General features: G+C 35.0%; 1 long non-coding RNA gene across 2 annotated transcripts in view; it reads left to right on the top strand.

Annotated features, from left to right (window-relative positions):
* Positions 1-21438, top strand: part of LOC114678151 (uncharacterized) — a 135218-nt gene extending 113780 nt beyond the window's left edge. The window contains exons 3-4 of one of the 2 annotated variants that reach the window (XR_003729422.2): positions 17324-17385; positions 21394-21438. This is a non-coding gene — a long non-coding RNA (uncharacterized LOC114678151). Of the gene's footprint in view, positions 1-17323; positions 17386-19460; positions 19678-21393 lie in introns of those variants that run through there. The other variant, XR_003729423.2, reaches the window with a different exon arrangement.
* Positions 21439-26369: the final 4931 nt, after the last annotated feature.

Genomic DNA, 26369 nt, shown 5'->3' with positions numbered 1-26369 from the left:
CCTCTACTTTTATGAATTCAACATGTTTAGATTCCACATATAAATGAGATCATTTGGTATTTGCTTTCTGTGCCTGGTTTATTTCACTTAGCATAACATCCTACAGTTTCATCCATGTTGTTGAAAATGACAGGTTTTCTTTTCTTTTAAGGCTGAGTAATATTCCGTTTTATATTTTATAATTTTAAAATAAAAGATAATTCTAAGAGTGCTACCTGAAAACTATGCTGAGAACACTGTTATTTAAGTTGAATGTGTCCACATTGTAATTAACGCATATTGTGCAGTGTTTGTTGTTTTGTTTTTATAATTATATACTATGGGAGTTTTGCATTTTTGTATCAATTTTAGGTGTGCAACATGATGTTTTTATATACACATACATAGTTCATTTATTACTACAGTCAAGTCGGTCAACATATCCCTCAATTCACATAATTCATGTGTGTATGTATGTATTTTTGTGCGGTAAGAACATATATAACCTCTCAGAAAATTTCTAGTATACAACACAATACTATTAATTATTATCCTCACACCGTGTATTAGATTTCTATATGTATTTATCCTATATAACTGCAGCTTTGTATTTTTGACCTAAACATTATATTTTCTTTACTCATTCATCTGTGAATGGACACAGGTTTATTCCAGATCCTGGTTGCTGTAAATAATGTTGCAATAAATGTGGGAGTGCAGATATCTCTTCAAAGTGCTGATTTCATTTCTTTTTTGATGTATCCCCAAAATGGGATTGTTGGATCATACGGTAGCTCTGTATTTAAATTTTTGAGAAACATCCATGGTGTTTTCCACAGTTGTTGTCCAAATTTACATTCCCATCAATGGTGTATAAGGTTTTCCTTTTCTCCATATCCTTGCTTAAACTTTCATATTTTGACATTTTGATAATAGTCATGCCAACAGGTATGTGATAATATCTCATTGTAGTTTTGATTCACATTCCCTGATTATTAGTAATGTGGAAAACATTTTTATATACCTCTTGGACATTTGTATGTCTTTTTAGAACAATTTCTATTCAGGTGTTTTATGTAATTTTGAAATTGCCCTGTCTATGCCATTTTGAATAAAATATCAAGCATGATTTTAAGATATAGGAACAAAAGGAACTAATTGCCTTTAAGTAAACTTATCAGAAAAAAAGAATAAGAAAGTTTTGTAAGTGCTATACTTTGGTAATGCTTTTATACATATATAAATTAATGTGCTAAATATACTTTACTATATGTTTTAGTAATTATATTTCTAAATATGCAGATGCAGTCATTTTATTTCTTTCTGAAGTGCCTCACAGATTTTTTTGCTGTATATAAATCTATTGAAAATTTTTCTATTATTTTTGTCTGAATTACTGTAGTAAATTTAACGACATATAATGGTAAGATAATCAGACAGTGATAAAAATGACTCTTGGATTTGCCTTCCAGACAAAGACATGCAGAGCTTAGAAAAGCCAGCAACAAGCTATAGCCAATAGAGCTTTACTGCACGTAATTAAGTCACCATTGGCATTATTATAGTCAAGTGCTTTGGGAAATTGAGTTGATTTTTTTTTTAAAGACAGGGAAATGGATAAGTCTTTGGGAGGTATATGGTAATATGTTCTGTAATAAAACATATTCATCCAGATGATTGATTTTAAATGGATTTAGAAAAAAAATGACTATAATTCTATTGCATAAAACCTGAGCAAGAAATGCATATAAAATTAAGATGACTCATGAAAAAGTTACACTTACCATGCAAAAATCAAGAGAGCACTTTTTTTTTCTATTTTTACCTGTCAAATAAGTTAGAAAAATCTAATGATATCTTTTTGTCGCTTTCTATCTAAGTGTACTTTCATAGAACTAAGAGTTAAATTCAATCTCTAAAAAGAGTAAATAACTGATCTGAAACAAAATAATTTCTTTCACAAAGACAAAAGGAAAAAATAGAAGTAAAAAGAAGTTCTTCAGAAGCTACCGTTTGTAAGAAATGATCATTGAAAATACTCAATGAATGGCAAAGAAAGCATCCTTTTGTAGTAATCCTTGGTTAACATATTTATATCTCAAAAAGGTACATTGGGGCAGGTTATTTTATATTTCCACTAATTACTAGTTTGTAGATCTTAGCTATCTCATTTTATTGAATTGTCTTCTTAAGAATGTTTATGAATTGACAAATAAAATATTATTTCACAAAGTTTCACCAAAAATATTCAAAGAAAAACAAAGGGCAGTTGAATGTCTCTGCAAAGGTTTTATTTTTGTTTGTTTGTTAAGACATGGTAATACGAAAAGGTCTTAATATAAAATTGATCCCATAAAAAGGGGATAGGCTGCCTTATATATGTAATATATTCTGGAAAATCATTTGGGATCAGTAGGACTTAGTCATTATTAAGGACTTTTATTCTTAACCTCCTCTCTAACCTTTTACCTCTTCAACACTGCTTGGTTTCTGTTGGGAAGCAAACTTTCACTTTCATTCAGTTGACAGCATTTTGGAGTTCTGATCCTCTCCAGGAATAGGGCTCTTAGTCAGCCATAGTAGAATAATCTAGAGTACTTAATAGTTTTTAATCGTCTTTGAAATGCGTAGATCAACTACTTTAGAGTTTATTGGAAATGGATTTGTGAATATCTAATTTTAGCATTTCCAGTGATTTTACTCATATTAATGTTACAAAACCACTAGCCTAGAGGAAGATTGAAACTACCTGTCTTGTGCTCATTACAAATTTTGTAAGAATGGCTCATTAACCTTCTTCCTAAAACCAGCTTTAATACGAGCAAAATCGTTTAATTAATACAAAATATGGCATAGATGAAAGACTGTGTTTTACCCCTTTGTAACTTGGATGTAATTAATATTTAATTATTTTTGGTTGAAATGTTTAATGAAAATTGGTCATTTGCAAGAATGTAGCATAAGAAAATTAGTGACTATCATAATTGTCAGAGTTCCTAGATTTTAATATTGTCTCGAGCACTAATTAGCTTTTTCACCATGGGCAACTCACTTAAATTTTCTTATTTAAAAACTCATTTTGATTATAGAATTTATACATAAACATGCTATTCTCATAAAAAGCAAAATCCAAATGTTGCATAGGATCCTTTAACAATCACTCTCAATATCAATCCTATTCCAGAAATAGCCATAGTCATTAATTTGGTTTATATCTATCCAAATATATGTGGCTAGGTAGGTAAATATACTAATAACCATAAATATAAATATAGATACAAATGCATACATTGTAAAATATACTTTATAGAGAGCATGCTACTGCACATTGTGTCTATAACTTGGTTTTTCTGTTTAATAATAATATATCTTCTAAATTTTTCTATATTAGTTCATTGAAAGCACATTATTCTTTTTTCTTATTTATTATACTTTAAGTTCTAGGGTACATGTGCACAACGTGCAGGTTTGTTACATATGTATACATGTGCCATGTTGGTGTGAAAGCACATTATTCTTAACTGCTGCATCATATATTATAATATGAATCACATACAATTTATTTGTCCATATCTATACTGATAGCATTTAGGAGCCTTCTTTCTTTATATTTTTGTTTTGTTTCAATTTTCCTTTCTATTATTTTATTTTTTGAGACATAGTCTCTCTCTGTCACCCAGATTGGGTTGCAGTGGCGCCATCTCAGCTCACCACGACCTCTGCCTCCCAGGTTCAAGCAACTCTCCTGCCTCAGCCTCCCAAGTAGCTGGGATTACAGGCACCTGACATCAAACCCAGCTAATTTTTATGTTTTTGGTAGAAACAGGGTTTCACCATGTGGGCCAGGATGGTCTCAATCTCTTGACCTCGAGATCCACCCACCTCGACCTCCCAAAGTGCTGGGATTACAGGCCTGAGGCACTACACCCAGCGGTTATTGTTATTATTAATCCAACTAATATATATTATTCTTGTGTAAACATTGTTGTTGACATATGTAAATGCGCCTCCAAAGTACATATCACAGTCTAGAATTATTGGTTAAAACCACGTATGTATCAGATTTGAATAAAAACAATTTTCTTCAGAAGTTACTTTACCTAATGAAGATCCTGGGACTTTAACTGTATGATTACATCACTCAAGCTTGTTCTTAACTGGATCTGCAACAAAAATTATTCCAAAATGATCAAACAAGCCACAATATTACTCAGAAATTTCATTGGTAGATCCTGAACTTTTTGTGGGATTCATTTGCAACTCACTAATGTGCATATGTCTTACTTAGTTAAGTAGTATAGCTACTACTTCACACTTTCTGTATTCAATATTAAGTACTATGTCATCGATGCATTGACCGATATGACGAACTCTTGAAATTGGAAAATGTTTACATTCTCTCTGTATTAAATTATGGCAGATATTTCACATATGTCCAAGGCATCAAATTAAAGTTATAAACTATGTTTGCCAGATGAAAACATGATTATTTAAGAAATGTTTTGTCCAACTGTATATATATAGGTTTAAAAAATCATTTTCCAGTTCACTAGCTGTATTCCACTTGCTATAAATTGTATAGACCTGCTACAATAAAGAGATCATATTAGGAAGAATAGTAAGTTATTCTTACTTTATTCATTCTTCCATTTTCTATTATTTGTGTTGGCTGAATTAGATAATTAAACATAAATATAATAGCATTCAATTATCAGCATTATTCAAAATTTTGAGTGTGGAAGAAAGAACCGGATTTGCAGCCATTCAATAATCAATGTAACTTTGGGTTCTACAGAAAGTGCCTCACAGTAAGGTTAGTCTGGTGCAGGAATTTCTGTATTTCTATTGAGATTATCTCACTCTTGTCATTGCTTCTGTTCTTGCAAACCTCACTTATCATTCAGAGTCCCTTAAAAGTGGGGTGGATTTTGTTGTTGTTGTTGTTGTTAAGCTTAAGTCATGTAATTAACCACTGGCAGAACTGATAAGGTAAGAGCAAGGATCTTTCCCATTTTCTAACATAGTTGGTGGCACATAACTGTATGCACCATCCCCAAGGGAAAAACAACATATTATCAAATAAAGGAATGCAAGCTGGTGCCCATGAAGTAAACAATGTCACCTACCAATGTCACTTTGTCATGCTGTTTTCTTCGCTCAAATATTTGTGAGATCTTAAATGTATGTCCATTTATATAATTTAAAGCCCATGAAATTTCACCAAGCATATCTGTGTTTTGAAAACTACTAGGGAAAGTTAAGACTTGTTTTCTGATTTATTTTTGCAGAGAAGGAGAAGAAATGGAATGGGCTCCAATCATTTAAATGATGAAAAAACTTTTTTAAATACTATTTTACATCAAACTTTGATTTATAGCTATTAAATATTTAACCTTTTTCATATAAAAATTGCAATATGTACTGTTATGTCAGAGGCCAAAGTGATAACATTTGTTAACCCCAAAGCCAGCAGAAGAACAACTTTTTGCTTCATTAGAGCACTGTCCCACTTGTTCCCATGGGTGGCAAGAATTTTTTTTTTTTTTTTTGAGATGAAGACTCTCTCTGTGGTCAGGCTGGAGTGCAGTGGCACGATCTCGTTGCAACCTCCACCTCCTGGATTAAAGCAATTCTCCTGCCTCAGCCTCCCCGAGTAGCTGGGACTACAGCTGCACGCCACCACGCCCAGCTAATTTTTTGTATTTTTAGTAGACACGGGGTTTCACCATGTTGGCAAGGATGGTCTCAATCTCTTGACCTCGTGATCCACCCACCTTGGCCTCCCAAAGTGCTGGGAATACAGGCATTGAGCCACCCCGCCCAGCCCAAAAATGTCATATTTTTAGGTGCACAGTGGTGATCCTTTGCATGCTTACTGGCTTATATTCTATTCGTTTTGTACATTTGCATTTTTATGCCAAATTAAATAAGGTATGTTTATAAATTTCTGAAGAATAAAATTCTTTGTTAGCATTCAGTTTTCTGCATTCCCTTGTGAGTTCAAAAGCTGAAAATTATTTCATTAGAATTTACTGAAAATGTTTTTGAGACCAGTTAAAATTGCTGTATAAAATTAATGATATTGAAGACCCTTACACCATGTATTTTTATAGTAATAAATATTTCCCTAAGTAATTCGACACGAGTGTGATTGTAAGAAAAACTTCTCCCTTATTTTTATCTAAAGATATATGTTTCAGCTATAAATAAAAGTAATGCTTTATCTGTAAGTAATTCATAGTTAAATTATGAAATTTAGGTAAGCAAAATGAAGAAAAACCTGCAATCCCAATTCATATTCCAAATTATTAACCTCCTGTAGAGGATGGATGTCAATAATAATGAATATATTTTATAAATACCATTATTCCAGTATGATCTCGCTACAGCTAGTCATACCAAAAATATCATCCTTCAAGAACAGCTGCTTTTAAGCCTTGGACGCATATATTATGAAACCAAAAGGATCTAAGGTTATTTTGAGTCTTACACTGTTTAATAATGTGTTAAAAGCCCTCATATACGTTTCTTCTTTATCCAGTAGTATTCTAAAGAATGTGAGGCAATAAATAACCTTTGTATAAGATTTAACAAATTATCTTTTGATGTTAAGAACAGGCAGAAACATAAGTCATAGAGCCATATTAATATATAAATCATAATATCTCATTGTATAAAATTATTTAACCAATCCTTCATTATGAAAACTTTAAGTTTTTAACAATTTTACTCTTATAGACATTGTTTATGAACATTCTTGTATAGACACATTCTCAAACTTGTATACATATTTTCATAGAAACCTTTCACCATAGTAGATTTGCTTTGTCAAAGAGAATTCGGTTCTTCATTTCCTTCTAGAAATATTATAACTTTTCCCCCAATCGTGGAAAAAAAAATCCTTCCTCCAAACACCTTCTCAGATAGTGGTATTGTTAGTTCTCTGCATGAACTTTCATCACCAGACAGTCAGATGCAGCTATTCCCCAGCTGCTAAGAATGTTAGCTACTAGAGGATTATAGCTACTAACTTTTCTGGAAAATTGATGAGGCCAAGCAGAAACTACCTGATCAAAAATTTATGATTAGCACGTTTCTAGAGACGTTAAGCCAATGATTGACTCAACTGAAGTGGGGGTAATAAAGTTTAGTTATCTCATTTTAAGATGAGGCTAGCTCCTTAGTGCAGTTTATATAGCGGAGATTCTCATGAGACCAGACTGAAGCTATTCTCCAGCCAAAGCAGCTTATCCTCAGCTTTGTTCCCTTGTACTGCCTTGCTTCTCTTAATCCTCTTTTTATAGGAGAATTTTACCAACAAAGTACCCAGAACTCATATCTCAAACTCTGATAGCAAATGAAGACCCTCACCATTGGTGGGAGGTAGAGTATTGATAGTCTTTAGGAAGTTGTAGCAGTGAGACTTCTAAGAGTTCTAACTGTGGTAAATGGAGATGGGAAGCAAGTGAATATGATGTACAACCTGGTACATTGCTGTTAACATTTGAAAGATAAAGGGAAATATCAAATAAAAAGACTAAGGATTTTGGTGGTTTATTGCTAGGTAACAATGATACATGAAGCAGTCTGTTAATTATCCAAGTGTGAGAGTCAGAGAAGTCTTGTTCAGTATTTAAGAAGTCATTCATCTTCTGCAACTAGAGGACAGACAGAGTTGAAGACCTAAGTGTAAGCAGGGTGGCCATAACTTCAAATAAGGTTCAGTTCTCAGAGAGGGAAAGAATCCCAAGCCAAAGTCAAGATTTGGGGAAGAAACAGGTAGGAGACGTGGTTAGATGTCTTTCAACACTTCAGGAATGATTTTGCATTTCTCCACTCCTACTAATCTACTTGGGAAATTGGAGTTCTCTGTTCTCATAGCTTTAGGCTCTGTCATTATAATGCCTCTGGGTACAAAAAAGAGAAGCTTTCTTCAGAAGGAATAGTGAGAATTCCAATACATTTGAAGATATTACTGCTATCTGGCTATTTGTCCCACCTTATGGCAGCAGTTTATCAGGCACAGAAAGAAATTATACCAACAGAAGCATGTGTTACTTACAACACCACCTTCTTAGACAGCAGAAGTATTTATTACAAATATAGAATGGGGTTGGAGGAGGCCACAGGCTGTTTCTCTGGTAAACATTACTAAGCTGAACTCTCAGACAACAGCTGCATCAACTGATAGCCATATGAATAAACCATTTTGAATTACCAGGCTTGTTCTGCCTTCAGTGATTGAAGCACAGAAAATATTTTACTATAACTTCATGAACACTTTAAAGTAAAAAAGTCCAGCCACACCCTTCAAAAATTCCTGACCTGGATCACATGCAAAGGGAACCACATCAGACTAACAGTGAACTTCCTAGCAGAAATCTTACAAGCCAGGAGAGATTAGGGGCCTACTTCTAACATTTGTAAAGGAAAAACTTTCAATCCAGAATATAATATCCCTCCCCCCAAAAAATGCACTAAAAGAATGCATTACTACAAAACCAGCCTTATAGGAAATCCTTAAGGGAGTTCTAAACATGGAAAAAAAATGCATGCTACCACAAAAACACACTTAAAAACAGAGACCACGGACCCTATATAGTAAAAACACAATCAAAGCTGCAAAGCAAACAGCTAGTATTTGCACGATAAGATCAAAGCTTCACATATCATTATTAACCTTGCATGTAAATGGTCTACATGCCCCCAGTAAAATGGAACAGAGTAACAAATTGAATTTTAAAAAGACCATCAGTCTGCTGTCTTCAAGAGACCCATCTCACATGTAATGATACCCATAAGTTCAAAGTAAAAGACTCTAGAAAGATCTACTATGCAAACAGAAAACACAAGAGACCAGGGGTCGCTATTTTTATACCACATAAAACAGACTTTAAACCAACAATAGTAAAAAAGGACAAAGAAGGGCATTACATAATGACAAAGTGTTCAATTTTGCATGAATTAATGATCCCAAATATATATGCACATAATATATAAATAAATATATATATATCCATATATATATACATCCAACATTAGAGCACCCGCATTCATAAAACAAGCACTTCTAAACCTATGAAAAGACTTATGCAGCCACACTATAATGCGGGGATCTTTAATACCTCAATGACAGCATTAGACAGATCATTAAAGCAAAAACAAAGATTCTGGAATTAAAATTGACCAATTAGTCAATTTGATCTAATACACATCTACAGAAATGTCACTCATTTTTACATACAGCATATTTCAAGATTGACAATATTCTCAGCCATGAAGCAATTCTCAATAGATTCCAAAAAAGTATCAGAATCACAACAAACACATTCTTGGACCACAGCAGAATAAAAATGAAAAACAATAATAAAAAGATCTCTCAAAACCACATAAAAGCATGGAAGTTAAGCAACTTGCTGCTGAATGATGTCTAGGTATGCAATGAAATCAAGGGAGAAAATTTAAAAATTCTTTGAAATAAATGAAAATAGAGACACAACATACCAAAATACCTGGCATGCAGCAAAAGCAGTGTTAAGAAGAAATTTTACAGAGCTAAATGCCTGCCTCTAAATGTCAGAAAAAATTCAAATTAGTGGTCTGACATCTCCCCCAGAGGAAACAGAAAAACAAGAGCAAACTAATGCAAAAACTAGTGGAAGAAAGGAGATAACTGAAATCAGAGCAGAACTGAATCAAACTGAGACCCCAAAATCCATACAAAGTTAAAAAAAAGTTGAGTTTCGAAAGGCTAAACAAGATTCATAAGGCTGCTAGCTAATTAAAGAGAGATTCAAATAAGTCCAATCAGAAAGAACAAAGATGACATCACAACAAACCCACTGGAAATACAAAAGTTCCTCAGAGACTATTATGAACATCTCTACATACACAAACTAAAAAAATTAGAAGTAATGAATAAGTTCCTGAAACCAACAATCTCTCAAGATTGAATGAGGAAGATAATGAAACACTGAACAGATCAATAACAAGTTCTGAAACAGAATCAGTAATGGAAAAGCTACCAATGAAAATAAACCCCAGACCAGATGGATTCATAGCTGAATTCTAGCACACAGACCAAGAATAGCTGGTACCAAATCTACTAAAATTATTTTTAAAAAATCATGGAGGAGACACTTCTCTCTAACTCATTCTACAAAGCCAGAAGTACCTATATATGAAAACTTGGCAAAGAACGAGGAAAAACAAACAAACAAAAAAACTGCAGGTCGTTGCTCCTAATGAACACAGATGTAAAAGTTCTCAATAAAATATTAGCAAATCAAAATCAACAACACATCAAAAAGTTAATTAACCATGATTAAGTAGGCTTCATTCCTGCGATTCAAGGTTGATTCACCACATAAACAGAAATAAAAACAACCACCATATAATCATCACAATTAATGTGGAAAAAGCTTTTTATAAAATCCAACATCCCTTTATAATAAAAACCCTCAAGGGACTAGGCATTGAAGAAACATACCTCAAAATAATAAGAACTATTTATGATAAATCCACAGAAAACATCATACTGGATGGGCAAAAGCTGGAAGCATTTTTCTAGAGAACCAGAACGAGACAATAATATCCACTCTCACCACTTCCATTCAAAATAAGAGTGAAATTCCAAGCCAGAACAATCAGGAAAGATCAATGACATTGAGCACCATTTTATATACCTGTTTTCCACTTACATGTCATTTGGGAAATGTCTATTCATATTTTTCACCCATTTTTAATCATATTATTAGATTTTTTTTGACTTAGTCGATTGAGTTACTTATATATTCTAGTTATTAATCCCTTGTCAAATAGATAGTTTGCAAATATTTCTCCCATGCTGTGAATTGTTTCTTTACTTTTATGATTGTTTTCTTTGCTGTACAGAAGCTATTTATTTATTTATTTATTTATTTATTTATTTTTTTAATTTTTATTATTATTATACTTTAAGTTCTAGGGTACATGTGCATAACGTGCAGGTTTGTTACATATGTATACTTGTGCCATGTTGCTGTGCTGCACCCATCAACTTGTCATTTACATCAGGTATAACTCCCAATGCAATCCCTCCCCCCTCTCCATGATAGGCCCCGGTGTGTGATGTTCCCATTCCAGAGTCCAAGTGATCTCATTGTTCAGTTCCCACCTATGAGTGAGAACATGCAGTGTTTGGTTTTCTGTTCTTGCGATAGTTTGCTGAGAATGATGGTTTCCAGCTGCATCCATGTCCCTACAAAGGACACAAACTCATCCTTTTTTACAGCTGCATAGTATTCCATGGTGTATATGTGCCACATTTTCTTTTTCTTTTTTTTTTTTTTTTTTGAGATGGAGTCTCGCTCTGTCACCCAGGCTGGAGTGCAGTGGCCAGATCTCAGCTCACTGCAAGCTCCGCCTCCCAGGTTTACGCCATTCTCCTGCCTCAGCCTCCCGAGTAGCTGGGACTACAGGCGCCCGCCACCTTGCCTGGCTAGTTTTTTGTATTTTTTAGTAGAGACTGGGTTTCACTGGGTTAGCCAGGATGGTCTCGATCTGCTGACCTTGTGATCCTCCCATCTCGGCCTCCCAAAGTGCTGGGATTACAGGCTTGAGCCACCGTGCCCGGCCGTGCCACATTTTCTTAATCCAGTCTGTCACTGATGGACATTTGGGTTGATTCCAAGTCTTTGCTATCGTGAATAGTGCTGCAATAAACATACGTGTGCATGTGTCTTTATAGCAGCATGATTTATAATCCTTTGGGTATATACCCAGTAATGGGATGGCTGGGTCATACGGTACTTCTAGTTCTAGATCCTTGAGGAATCGCCATACTGGTTTCCATAATGGTTGAACTAGTTTATAATCCCACCAACAATGTAACAGTGTTCTTATTTCTCCACATCCTCTCCAGCACCTGTTGTTTCCTGACTTTTTAATGATTGCCATTCTAACTGGTGTGAGATGGTATCTCATTGTGGTTTTGATTTGCATTTCTCTGATGGCCAGTGATGATGAGCATTTTTTCATGTGTCTGTTGGCTGTATGAATGTCTTCTTTTGAGAAATGTCTGTTCATATCCTTTGCCCACTTTTTGATGGGGTTGTTTGTTTTTTTTCTTGTAAATTTGTTTGAGTTCTTTGTAGGTTCTGGATATTAGCCCTTTGTCAGATGAGTAGATTGCAAAAATTTTCTCCCATTCTGTAGGTTGTCTGTTGACTCTGATGGTAGTTTCTTTTGCTGTGCAGAAGCTCTTTAGTTTAATTAGATCCCATTTGTCCATTTTGGCTTTTGTTGCCATTGCTTTTGGTGTTTTAGACATGAAGTCTTTGCCCATGCCTATGTCCTGAATGGTATTACCTAGGTTTTCTTCTAGAGTTTCTATGGTATTAAGTCTAACATTTAAGTCTCAAATTCATCTTGAATTAATTTTCGTATAAGGAGTAAGGAAAGGATCCAGTTTCAGCTTTCTACTTATGGCCAGCCAATTTTCCCCGCAGCATTTATTAAATAGGGAATCCTTTCCCCATTGCTTGTTTTTCTCAGGTTTGTCAAAGATCAGATGGCTGTAGATGTGTGGTATTATTTCTGAGGACTCTGTTCTGTTCCATTGGTCTATATCTCTGTTTTGGTACCAGTACCATGCTGTTTTGGTTACTGTAGCCTTGTAGTATAGTTTGAAGTCAGGTAGCGTGATGCCTCCAGCTTTGTTCTTTTCACTTAGGATTGTCTTGGCAATGCAGGCTCTTTTTTGGTTCCATATGAACTTTAAAGCAGGTTTTTCCAATTCTGTGAAGAAACTCGTTGGTAGCTTGATGGGTATGGCATTGAATCTATAAATTACCTTGGGCAGTATGGCCATTTTCACGATATTGATTCTTCCTATCCATGAGCATGGTATGTTCTTCCATTTGTTTGTGTCTTCTTTTATTTCACTGAGCAGTGGTTTGTAGTTCTCCTTGAAGAGATCCTTTACATCCCTTGTAAGTTGGATTCCTAGGTATTTTATTCTCTTTGAAGCAATTGTGAATGGAAGTTCATTCATGATTTGGCTCTCTGTTTGTCTGTTACTGATGTATAAGAATGCTTGTGATTTTTGCACATTAATTATGTATCCTGAGACTTTGCTGAAATTGCTTATCAGCTTAGGGAGATTTTAGGCTGAGACAATGGGGTTTTCTAAATATACAATCATGTGATCTGCAAGCAGGGACAATTTGGCTTCTTTTTTTCCTAACTGAATACCCTTTATTTCTTTCTCTTGCCTGATTGCCCTAGCCAGAATTTCCAACACTATGTTGAATAGGAGTGGTGAGAGAGGGGATCCCTGTCTTGTGCCAGTTTTCAAAGGGAATTTTTCCAGTTTTTGCCCATTCAGTATGATATTGGCTGTGGGTTTGTCATAAATAGTTCTTATTATTTTGAGATATGTTCCATCAATACTGAATTTATTGAGCATTTTTAGCATGAAGGGCTGTTGAATTTTGTCAAAGGCCTTTTCTGCATCTATTGAGATAATCATGTGGTTTTTGTCTCTGGTTCTGTTTATATGCTGGATTTCGTTTATTGATTTGCGTATGTGGAACCAGCCTTGCATCCGAGGGATGAAGCCCACTTGATCATGGTGGATAAGATTTTTGATGTGCTGTGGGATCCGGTTTGCCAGTATTTTATTGAGGATTTTTGCATCGATGTTCATCAGGGATATTGGTTTAAAATTCTCTTTTTTTGTTGTGTCTCTGCCAGGCTTTGGTATCAGGATGATGTTGGCCTCATAAAATGAGTTAGGGAAGATTCCTTCTTTTTCTATTGATTGGAATAGTTTCAGAAGGAATGGTACCAGTTCCTCCTTGTACCTCTGGTAGAATTCAGCCGTTGAGTCCATCTGACCCTGGACTTCTTTTGATTGGTAGGCTGTTAATTATTGCCTCAATTTCAGAGCCTGCTATTGGTCTATTCAGAGATTCAGCTTCTTCCTAGTTTAGTCTTGGGAGAGTGTAAGTGTCCAGGAAATTATCCATTTCTTCTAGATTTTCTAGTTTATTTGCATAGAGGTGTTTATAGTATTCTCTGATGGTAGTTTGTATTTCTGTGGGGTCAGTGATGATATCCCCTTTATCATTTTTTATTGTGTCTATTTGATTCTTCTCTCTTTTCTTCTTTATTATCCTTGCTAGCGGTCTATCAATTTTGTTGATCTTTTCAAAAAACCAACTCCTGGATTCATTGATATTTTGGAGGATTTTTTGTGTCTCTATCTCCTTCAGTTCTGCTCTGATCTTAGTTATTTCTTGCCTTCTGCTAGCTTTTGAATGAGTTTGCTCTTGCTTCTCTAGTTCTCTTCATTGTGATGTTAGAGTGTCAATTTTAGACCTTTCCAGCTTTCTGTTGTGGACATTTAGTGCTATAAATTTCCCTCTACACACTGCTTTAAATGTGTCCCAGAGATTCTGGTATGTTGTATCTTTGTTCTCATTGGTTTTGAAGAACATCTTTATTTCTGCCTTCATTTCCTTATGTACCCAGTAGTCATTCAGGAGCAGGTTATTCAGTTTCCATGTAGTTGAGAAGTTTTGATTGAGTTTATTAGTCCTGAGTTCTAGTTTGATTGCACTGTGGTCTGAGAGACAGTTTGTTATAATTTCTGTTCTTGTACATTTGCTGAGGAGTGCTTTACTTCTAATTATGTGGTCAATTTTGGAATAACTGTGATGTGGTGCTGAGAAGAATGTATATTCTGTTGATTTGGGGTGGAGAGTTCTGTAGATGTCTATTAGGTCTGCTTGCTGCAGAGATGAGTTCAATTCCTGGATATCCTTGTAAACTTTCTGTCTTGTTGATCTGTCTAATGTTGACAGTGGGGTGTTGAAGTCTCCCATTATTATTGTATGGGAGTCTAAGTCTCTTTGTAAGTCTCTAAGGACTTACTTTATGAATCTGGGTTCTCCTGTATTGGGTGCATATATATTTAGGATAGTGAGCTCTTCCTGTTGAATTGATTCCTTCACCATTATGTAATGGCCTTCTTTGTCTCTTTTGATCTTTGATGGTTTAAAGTCTGTTTTATCAGAGACTAGGATTGCAACCCCTGCTTTTTTTTGTTCTCCATTTGCTTGGTAGATCTTCCTCCATCCCTTTATTTTGAGCCTATGTATGTCTCTGCATGTGAGATGGTTCTCCTGAATACAGCACACTGATGGGTCTTGACTCTTTATCCAGTTTGCCAGTCTGTGTCTTTTAATTGGACTATTTAGTCCATTTACATTTAACGTTAATATTGTTATGTGTGAACTTGATCCTGCCATTATGATATTAACTGGTTATTTTGCTCGTTAGTTGATGCAGTTTCTTCCTAGCCTCGATGGTCTTTACATTTTGGCATGTTTTTGCATGTTTTGCATGGAGTTTGTGTACTCCACCCTGTGAGGTGTGGGGTGTCGGTCTGCCCCTAGTGGAGGATGTCTCCCAGTTAGGCTACTCAGGGGTCAGGGACCCACTTGAGCAGGCAATCTGTCCGTTCTCAGATCTCAACCTCCATGTTGGGAGATCCACTGCTATCTTCAAAGCTGTCAGACAGAGTCGTTTGCGTCTGCAGAGGTTTCTGCTGCTTTTGTTGTTGTTGTTGTTGTTGCTGTTTAGCTGTGCCCTGTCCCCAGAGGTGGAGTCTACAGAGACAGGCAGGCCTCCTTGTGCTGCTGTGAGCTCCACCCCCTTCGAGCTTCCCAGCGGCTTTGTTTACCTACTTAAGCCTCAGCAATGGCGGACGCCCCTCCCCCAGCCTCGCTGCTGCCTGGCAGTTAGATCGCAGACTGCTGTGCTAGCAATGAGGGAGGCTCCGTGGGCGTGGGACCCTCCCAGCCAGGAGTGGGATATAGTCTCCTGGTGTGTCCACTTTCTAGACCCTTGGTAAAGTGCAGTATTGGGGTGGGAGTTACCCGATTTTCCAGGTGTTGTGTGTCTCAGTTCCCCTGGTTAGGAAAAGGGATTCCCTTCCCCCTTGCACTTCCCAGGTGAGGAGATGCCTCGCCCTGCTTCAGCTCTCACTGGTCAGGCTGCAGCAGCTGACCAGCACTGATTGTTCGGCACTCCCTAGTGAGATGAACCCAGTACCTCAGTTGAAAATGCAAAAATCACCTGTCTTCTGTGTCGCCTGCGCTGGGAGCTGGAGACTGGAGCTGTTGCTATTCGGCCATCTTTGGTGCAAATTTTTGTAAATTAAGAGTTGAAAAGCAACCAGAATTAGAATATTTGAATCCTATTGCCTCTAATGATAAGAGGCATGGCCAAGGAAGAATGGACGAAAATTAATAGAGAACAATTGCTTACTTACCAAAATCATTTACATATGTAAAGTTACTGTGATTATTTAATTAAAGTATTGAAATTTTAAATTTTAATTCAGTATTTCAGATAAGCTACAGTGTTCAGACCATTTTTTAATGTGATGTACAATTCCTTAATGATTCTGAAACATCTCAAGTTGATTTATACATAGCTCTGACATGAATTGCAATAATACCCTTAGATTGTTGCTTTTTATTCACATATCCAATTAATTTTAAGAAATAAAAATATCTGACTACATTTTTTCATTAATAACAATTATACTACCGGTATGTGAGTCCCTATTATATATTTTCATTCAAACTGATACTAAATATTGACTTCTTAGTTTCATAATACCCACACAAGATACTACTATTATTAAATGAAAAAAAAAAAAAACATGGATTAAAAAATTTAACTACTATCCATATAAAAGACCAACATTAGCTTTTATTTTTAGATTTATTTAATTGCAAAGCCCAAGAATTTTATCAACATTCTATACAAACCAGAGGTCCAAATTATTTCAAACTATAAAATTCATAAACATGATAGAGATGAATGTTCTTAAAATATATAAGTATTTAAATTATAGAAACAGTACAAACAAGTTGCAGATAATCAAATGACAAAAAATATGAACTGTTGCTCAAATTCACTAATAGATACTATTTTTAAGAAACAACGTACACACACTATTCACGCATAAACAGGCGCATTTGTGAAATATAGGATAGGTGAAAATATATGTTCATATTTATACATGATTATAAGAGCATGAAGAGATTTGGACAGATGCTCACTAAGTTATTAATATAGTTTTGAACACCACACTTTCCAGCTCTTTTAGTTAGCAAATTGAGCTTCTTTAGTTTTCCTCCTCCTAACTCTGAATTCTTTGTTCCTTGTCTTTAATTTGTTCTCTATCTTCACTCACTCTTTAAGTGACCTAACTAATTACTACAACTTTAAATACTACCTATAATACAATGATGGTCAAATACATTTCCTTTCATTATTTTTCTTTTAGAGTACGCAAAAGCTGATTTATTGAGATCCTGATGAGTTTGAAGTAACTAGAACTCTGATCTAGTAAGTGTAACATGAATAATAATACTAATCAAAATAAAACAACAATCATAGTTACTTTTATATTAACAGTATTATGTAGATCATATAGGGACTATTCAAGATAAATCTTTGTGATAACAAATATACAGAGAGATCTAGATAGCTTAATATTGTGAAACTTGAAGATTTCACAATGACATAAAAACCTATAGTTTTTGCAAGAAACACCATTCCCCAAACATTTAATTTGTAAAATTTGAGTCTTATCTTTCTGCTAATTTAACATATTTTTGAAAAATTTCCTTTTCTTAATTTTTGGTTTCTCTGATTTATTACCCTTACTGAAATTATAAGGAACTCTGGAATTTTGCTTTAAACAAATGTCATTTATTTATAAGAAATGAGTGAAATGAATGAAAAACTATGTTAAAGATAAGGGAAAACCAAGTATTTTGTTTTAAAAGCCAAATGTGGAATGATTAAAGTATACTAGTTTTAATATAAATAGAACATTTAATATATACTGCTTCAACGTGATCTGTATGTTTTTTCCATAAAATCCTGCCTACCTAGAGAAAAAAATAAATATTTATTCTGAAATAGAATATGCAAATACTCCTTGCAAAATTGAAGTGAAAATTATTAGGGTATTTTAATTTTTAATACTGTTCTTTGAGACACAGTCTTGCTCTGAGGCATAGGCTGGAGTACAGTGATACAATCATAGTCCACTGCATCTCATCCTCCTGGGTGCAAATAATTTTCCCCAACACTCAGCTAATTTTTATTTGTATTTTTATTTTTTCCTGGGGACAGCATCTCACTATGTTGCCCAAGCTGATTTTGAACTCTTGCGCTTAAACATTTCTCCCATCTCGGCCTCCTAAAATGCCGGGCTTTATAGGCATGAGCCACTGAGTCAAACCTATTAGAATATTTTAAAATGTAAAAAAGAATTTATTTTTCTTTTTCTTATAATTGATATTTATCAAAACTACTAAATGTTATTTTTCACAGAGAAAAGTTATGATCATATACTACCAGATTTCTAAAACCACTTTTAATAAATACCTCCATTTAGATTTTCTTAGAAATTTTTTTCTTAAATGACAATTGAATAGAATAATTTCTTTCTGTAATATCTCCAACATTACTTTGCACCCTAGGAGCAAATCATGAATGCTAATAGATGACTATTGAAAAATACTAGTATTATTGGTGGGGTTCCTTAATTTTTCTGTGCCAGTTGGGTTCCCCCCAAAAAAATAGTTTCCTCCCAATATAGCAAGACCTGATCTTTATTTCATATTGTTATAGTGAAGATTAAATTAATTAATACCTGTAAAGCATTTAGGACAGCGTCTGAAAAAATACTTCTTTAGGTCACTTATTACCTCAAAGATGACTTGTCTCACAGTTCTCCACCCCTTTGTGGCTGCCCCTCTTTCTAACAGCACTTTCTAAGACAGTCTTACCTCCAAGTCACTATCTATTATTTTCTTGTAACTTCTAGTAACATTTACTACTACTCTAAACTATCAACTTGCCTGGACTCTTAAGATGCATTTCTACCAGGTCTCCAGGATCCTCTTCTTGTTCTAGGACAAATGTCGCTGAGAGCTTGAGAATGAGAAGAGAGAAGTAGCTATTATATTTGACAACATAATAGTGTTTGATATTCTGGCAAAAATTGTTACAGTGTAATTCACCACACACAAGAAAATTAGGTAGCTTAATAGTGAAAGATATTTATATTTTATCAAATAAGCAATATGAATTTAAATTGTATTCTGAGAATTAAAAGGAATATGGAAAGAAGGAAAGCTGAAGTGTTAATTGCGTCCTATCTTTTAGGTCTGGTGGAGTTTATTGTCTATTGACCCAAAGTCACAAGTCTCTCGTGGCTCTTTCTGTATGCGTACCATTCATATTATGATAAGCATTTCTACTCTACTCTTTGTTCCTTCAGACTCGGGGTGAGAAGTGCTCCAGCTTGCACTATTCCTGGCACATGGCACTGTCCTTTGTTGGTTTTCTTAAACTCACACTCTTGCAAATTGTCAATTTTGAATGTGCCTTTTATTTTTTCCTTCCAGGACCCTGACTAATATAAGATGATTTTCAGAAAATGGAATGTCAGTGGATTCATCTCAACATGGTCAGATGAATGATTCGTCCAGGGACAAATGAAGTTGGTAGAATTTCGGATAATATTCAATTGTCAAGAAAAAACAAAGTATAAAAAGTAATAGGCCATAACTGAGATGGGCGGGGCTTATTCTAGATAAAATAGTCAAGGACTGACATATGGGAAGAAGGCCACCTTCTGAGAAGGCATCAGCCATTTAGGATGCTACTTCTTTAGCATCTGGAGCAAAATATTACAGGCAAAAGGAATAAAAGTGATTCTAAAATAATCAATAATATGGAAATTGTACAGGAGAAGTTGAAAGATTAGAGAGGCAGGAGTTCAGTGAGGAAAAAAAAAAAAAAAAGTAAAATGGATAAGGTCAAAGGCTTAAGCCATAGCGTATCTGACAGGCTAATGTTGACCATTAAAGAGAGTTTCAAATTCTAACAGTAATAGGAGACTATTAGATGTATTTAATTAAGAAAGGATGTGCACTGATGAGCATTTTAAACAGATAGCTTGCTGCTATTTAGAGAACAGATTGCAAGAGGGAAAGACCAGCAGTACAAATATTGGCTAGTCTGCTACTTCTATAGTACAAGTGAGAGATGATGATAAAAAGAGGATATTCGTGGTGGAGTAGGGGTTTTTAAATTTATTTTGATGATGGAGCTACAAGAGTTTCTGATGATAATATATGTGTGGTTAGAAAATAAAGGCTTAATCAACTGGGCATATGATGATCCCATTTCCAGAAATAGGAAAGATTGGGGGAAAATAGATTTGATGGGAGGAAAAAAAATCAGAAGTTATATTTCAGTTATGTTAATTTTTATGTTAATTTGGTTATGATAAGTTTTACTAAATCAGACAAGAATAGAAGGAATCAATGATGTGTCTTTGCTACATCTGAAAGAACTGATTGGCATAGAAACTAGAAGAGATTCCAGAAGAAATCTATTTAGAGAATTTTAAATGGACTAAAGTTAAGACTAAAAAAAAATATATTCTATATTGCAGTTGAGGGAAACTGTGCATCCCTCCAGCAATTCTGGAAACCCCATGGAGCATGTTGCCTACTGTACATAATTCTGGTTTAAGGAGGCCAGACAGGTGGGAGTGGTATAGAGCAGGTAGAGTAAGAATCACTGTAGCTTCCTATTAATAATAAAAATGTACAAGACAATGAACATGGCTGCTATACCAAAGAAAAGTGAACTTCTACTCAGAAGAAAACTCTCTGAGTGACTGCCTCTATCTCTTGTACCTCTTTCCCGTAACCCTATAGCCTTCCAACTTCCTGAGCTACAATATAAAACTATAGGAAACTATCAGCTTTACTATAAAACTATAGTAAACTTTTGTTCAGCTTTTCCCTGAATCCATAGAAGCTTATTGATTCAAGCCTGTCCCATCATTTTGCCAGTTTTCATTTAGAATCCTTTCCCTACTAATTTCAAAAGTGTCCTTAGTGTTTTAAATACTGTTTTTTGCACCTTATGTTTCAAGTATTAAGCACTTTTCTCACCTGCACTTCTCAGCTGAATTCAACAGCTGGATGCCATTCCATTCCACTTATAACCCAAGCTTAGAATACCCTCATATGCAGGGAAAGGGCAGATATCATATAACCTCTGACTCTCACCTTCGATGATTTTGTGATCTGAGCTACTGCCTGTAGCCTAGTATGCATTATAACTAAGCTGCTAAGGTATATTCTGTTGTTTTTCACTCCTACCGATGGAGTTGACTATATATTTCTAGTAAAGAAAAAGTTCATTTTAAAATCCACACACTAAACATCTCTGTTCTCTGTGGAAAGATACAATTTTAGCATCAATTAAAATTTAACTTTATGTATGTAAGATATTTGATCTTAGTGATGTGTTTCTCTTCAGACAGTGACGAGACCCAAGATTTGTTTTACTCCAAAGTGAGAAATTATCCTCAATAACAACAACAACAGCAAAAGCATTTCACAGTGAGAATCAGAAGAATATTTGCATTAGGCAACCCTGGGTGCTAGATATTTATTTTTTCTTTTTCACATGAACTGTAAAAACTTACCACAAAAGATTGATCTCCACAACCGCTTATACTCTAGGTATGTGAACATAAGCACAAACCCAAAGGTCATTAACCAGTCACTGCTGGATATTTTATCAACATCACAGCTAATGATGTTGTTCATAAGTACCTGAATCTTATGCTTCCATTTTCCAGGATTATTTTATATTGCACTGTTCTTGCTAATACTCCAAAGACTTGTAGAAAATATAAAGGTAAGTTTTCAGGGGGAAAAAAGAACAACGGAATGAAGAAGCAAACAGGGAGATATTTTAACTCTCTGCAATAGTAGAATCAGGAAATCAAAGGTAAAGCATTACAGACTAAGGGCTACATGACTCCTAAGGGGAAAATGCATACATTTCTTTTCTTTTGCACTGAGATTAAATTTGCTGATTTTTTTTTTCATACGGTGTGTTCTTTCTCCCCCAATCCTCACATAAAGTATTTCAGTGTGACAAATTGCTCTTTTGTGTTACATTTTAAACAGGTAGATGACTTTCATATGTAGGCAAAGTTGATTCTAGGAAATATTCTGAGGTAAGAGAAATATGTTTGAGAAAAGCTGTGTTCTCTTCTTCTTAAATTTTCCTCCCTGCATGTTTTTATTTCATCCTAACCCAGAGTCCTTAAATTCTCCAGCCTCAATGTTAATGCACAAGTTACTTAATACCTTTGAGTAGAGACACATGGGGAGCCCATAAACTTAAATATAAAATGTGAAATCAGATACAGGACTCATTACTGGGTGTTATGAGAGTTTTCCAACAGGCGACTGTGGCTCAAGGACTCCTTCTTTTGAATCCAAACCTCTGTTGAAATCATGCTACATCAGAGAATTTTCCTCCTAATCCTTTTTTTCTTCCCTATCTCCTTCTATGTGTATCAGACCAGCATTATGAATATATAGATATATGATATAAAGAATATATAGATGTATGATATAAAGAATCTACTATTCTTTTCTTTCTTCCCCCTACAATAAATGTCTTGAAAGTCTAATTCTCTCTTGCCATCTGCCACTCCGTGGTCCTAAACAAATGCAAATGGTACCAAATATTTAAGAGAAAAGATAGCAAAATGAAGAAATAGGTGTTAGTCATTCCTTGACTGGCAGAAAAAGTAGACATTATATTTAATGGTAGGAGGATCACTAATAGAGCATGATACCAGATGACATCTGAATTGCCAAGGGTTTATCTTGCAGATGCTTGGGGGAATGGTGGAAGTCCTCACCTTTTCAGGTGCAATGATTCAGGCATTTTACATATCTGAAGGCTGACAAGTCATAACAGGATAGCCATACTGGCTGTTTAGTGCTAATTTGAATGAACTCATTGAAGAGGGTAGGAAGTTGTATTGATTAACAAACAATAAAATGCTGTGACAACCAAAAAATATATTTGCTTAAGAGCAGTAAATACTGACTATCCAGCTGACAATCTGATAGTGTTGCAGACGTTCAAATACATTTTATGCTCAGCCAAACAAGATCTGTTATGCAAAAGTCAGGCCTTAGTTATGAAAACCTGACCATATGTAACTCCTCAGGATACTGGCTTTGTGAATTTGCTTGAACCCTCAGAGCTTGAAGATGTACCCCATCAGTCCCTATTAGGCCCTAACAGTACATTGTACAGAAGAGGCCTTTTTATCACTAGGAGATAATTGCTTTCCTCAGAAGCTGCACCCAGCAAAATTATAATTAATTCCAGTATAACCTGGCTAGGAGCGTACTGAGGCTGATAAAGGAAGAAAGAAATTATAAACAAAAGAAGTTGGAATTAGATATCACGTGCTGGCAAGGGCCAAGAAAGTTATTCTGAGTTTGGATTTTTAGAGTGTTTAATCAGGGAACCAGAATGTCAAACATGACAAGTAAGAAGTAATAAGTAATTGACCAGGGGACAATTTATCAAAGCAGAAACTCCAGAGATTGAGACAAACTTACCACTAGGTGAGGCTTAGAAGCTGAGTGAAGTAGAACTGTCCAAGGTGCCCTGCACACAAGGAAGAAAAATAGAAACCCAAAGAAGTAGTCATGTAGAAAATGTTTATAATGCAAAGCAAAGAAAACAACAACAACAAATACCAGAAGAATATATTTTTACAGGATAGGCTCCAAGGACACACTCTTTACTAGGACTATCAGGAATATACTTATAAGAAGGATATCGATATCATTAAGAAGTTCAGCAGTGACTGCTCACTGCAGGTTCAGTTTGAAAATAAGAGAAACAGGCCGGGCGCGGTGGCTCAAGCCTGTAATCCCAGCACTTTGGGAGGCTGAGACGGGCGGATCACAAGGTCAGGAGATCGATACCATCCTGGCTAACACGGTGAAACCCCGTCTCTACTAAAAAATACAAAAAACTAGCCAGGCGCGGTGGCGGGCGCCTGTAGTCCCAGCTACTCGGGAGGCTGAGGCAGGAGAATGGCGTGAACCCGGGAGGCGGAGCTTGCAGTGAGCTGAGATCCAGCCACTGCACTCCAGCCTGGGCGACAGAGCCAGACTCCGTCTCAAAAAAAAAAAAAAAAAAAAAAAAAAGAAAAGAAGAGAAACAGTCATAAAATAAGGCTCATTAAAAGCCATTGAGATTAATGAGCCCTAAACTAATAGAGGCCAGGTGGCAACATATAATGTCTAAAACATGAGAGGTCAAAATTACTGTAATAACCAGTACAACTGGAGGAAAATGATGAGACATTACTCCTGCAAAGTTATAGAGATGGTTGTTTTAGCATCCCTGGACAAAGTAGATTGCAGTCAACAAGGATGCTACTAAACATATACAATCAAATAAGGATGAGAATTAAGGAGCAGGAAACTGAGGGCTGTTATCCCAATAAAATGCCACAATAATTTGTAGAGCACCTTGAACTCACCATTTTTAGATCTGGATCCCAGTGGCTAAAAAGGAGGCTGGATATCTAGAAGGTAGAACCCTGTAACACCATGACAGATACATACAGAAAATGGCTTTATCCACCTGCTTCAGGGATTGAACGCTGAAAACAAAATACCCAGACATTTCAAGGACTATATGGATATAGGGTGAGAGTTGATACTGATATCCTGAGTCTCACAGTGTCATCATGCCTCCTATTAAAATGGAAACTAGAGGGGGCGAACTAAAATAAATTCCTATCTGATGTGCTTCGTATGAAATCACGAGTATTTTGGAACTATCAGTGGCTTTGAAGTACATATTTGAATATAATGAGAAATTGAAGTAACCTGAACATTGACTCAGGATTGAGTTATCATAGAAGGTAAGGTTAAATAGAAACCTCTGAAATGTCCAGGAGAAAAATTGTTAGCAACCTACCTCAAGCTTAACCATGTAATAGCCACAATTTCAGCTGTTGTGCCAGATAGTTTTTGTTATGCAGTAATTGATTTAGAGAGTACTTTCCTTTTCATTCTAATCATAAAAGAAGATCAGAGAGTTTATGTAGGAATGGACAAGAATATTCGTTTTCAGCTCTGCCTCAGTCATATTAACTCCAATGGTAACTGTTGTAATATGAGTGATAGACACAGATGCATGCATGTAGTATGAACACTCCAATATTACTGAATTGTGACACTGTACCAGTAATATTCTCTTTACAAATTTGACTTAATGGTATAAGTTTCAATCTGCTATGATATTCAATTTTGTAGACATTATAAATGATCAATTTATAGCACTGGTGAGATATATGCTGGCAACATGTTGACAGTAACTCATTATTTTTTATTTAATCTTGTTTTATTCTGATTTTTTCTCCTATTTTTTGTTTTGATTTGTTTGTTCATCTGCTTTTTTTCTTTTTTAACTGAAGAGTCAAGGAGGATATGGTTTAAATTATATAGTTCCCTATTAATGTAAAAGCTAAATTATTTCCTAGAAAAGACTGTTAAAAATTTTTTCACCCCAACCCCTGGTAAAGTACATAGTAGGTACAACTAATGTTGGATTAAATCTTACTATAGGAATAGTAAAAAAAAAAAAAAAAAAAAAAAGAGAGAGAGAGAGTGCATAGAAGATAAAGGAATGTTTGAGTATATGCCAGTTCAGGTTTTCATAACTTTATATTAATAAAATATTTTAATCTATGAAAATACGTTAATTTTAACTATTTTGCAACTGAGAATGATTTTGTACAAAATTGAAGTATAACTGCTTTTGTCAATATGTGAATTCTGATTAAAACATTAAGATATCTCTTCAATGGAATTAAGTTTCAGATATCATTTTGAAATTCAAGTAGAGTCTATCATTATAAAAATCATAGTTATTAAGGATGAACAAGGGAGATTACAGGAAACTATCTATTCTGTTCAACACAGGGTTTACTTTTTTGTCTTTCTGAACATCAAGGAATGAAATGAAACTGACCAGAAATCTTTATCCAATCCAGATAAAGTTCAGTGGAACAATGACTTGGAAGGTTATTAAGCAAAAGAATGCACTTTGTTAAATCTTACAAAGTATTAGACTCACTAGTGTGATCTCAAACCAATCTGAGGGTGTTAGAAGAATCTCAGGTCCCAGGGATCCTCCAAAATATGCAGCATAATCAAAGTTTATGTCATTAGACATGTATATTATGTTAAATATTATAATTATATACCTTTTTTGAATAATCATAATCACCCTTAATACATATTATATTCCACTATTAATAATGATGAAATTGACACTCAGAGAAAGTGTTTTTTCTAAAAATCATCTAGCTATAAAATATTAGAACTATTAATTAATCCCTTCTTTACTGAATCCACACCACTTTCTCTTCTAATAGCTCATGCCGTCTGAAA

This window comes from Macaca mulatta, chromosome 5 (genome assembly GCF_049350105.2).
Source record: "Macaca mulatta isolate MMU2019108-1 chromosome 5, T2T-MMU8v2.0, whole genome shotgun sequence".
NCBI lineage: Eukaryota > Metazoa > Chordata > Mammalia > Primates > Cercopithecidae > Macaca > Macaca mulatta.
Note: the sequence above shows the minus strand (reverse complement) of the source record. Positions and strands in the feature narration are given on the sequence as shown.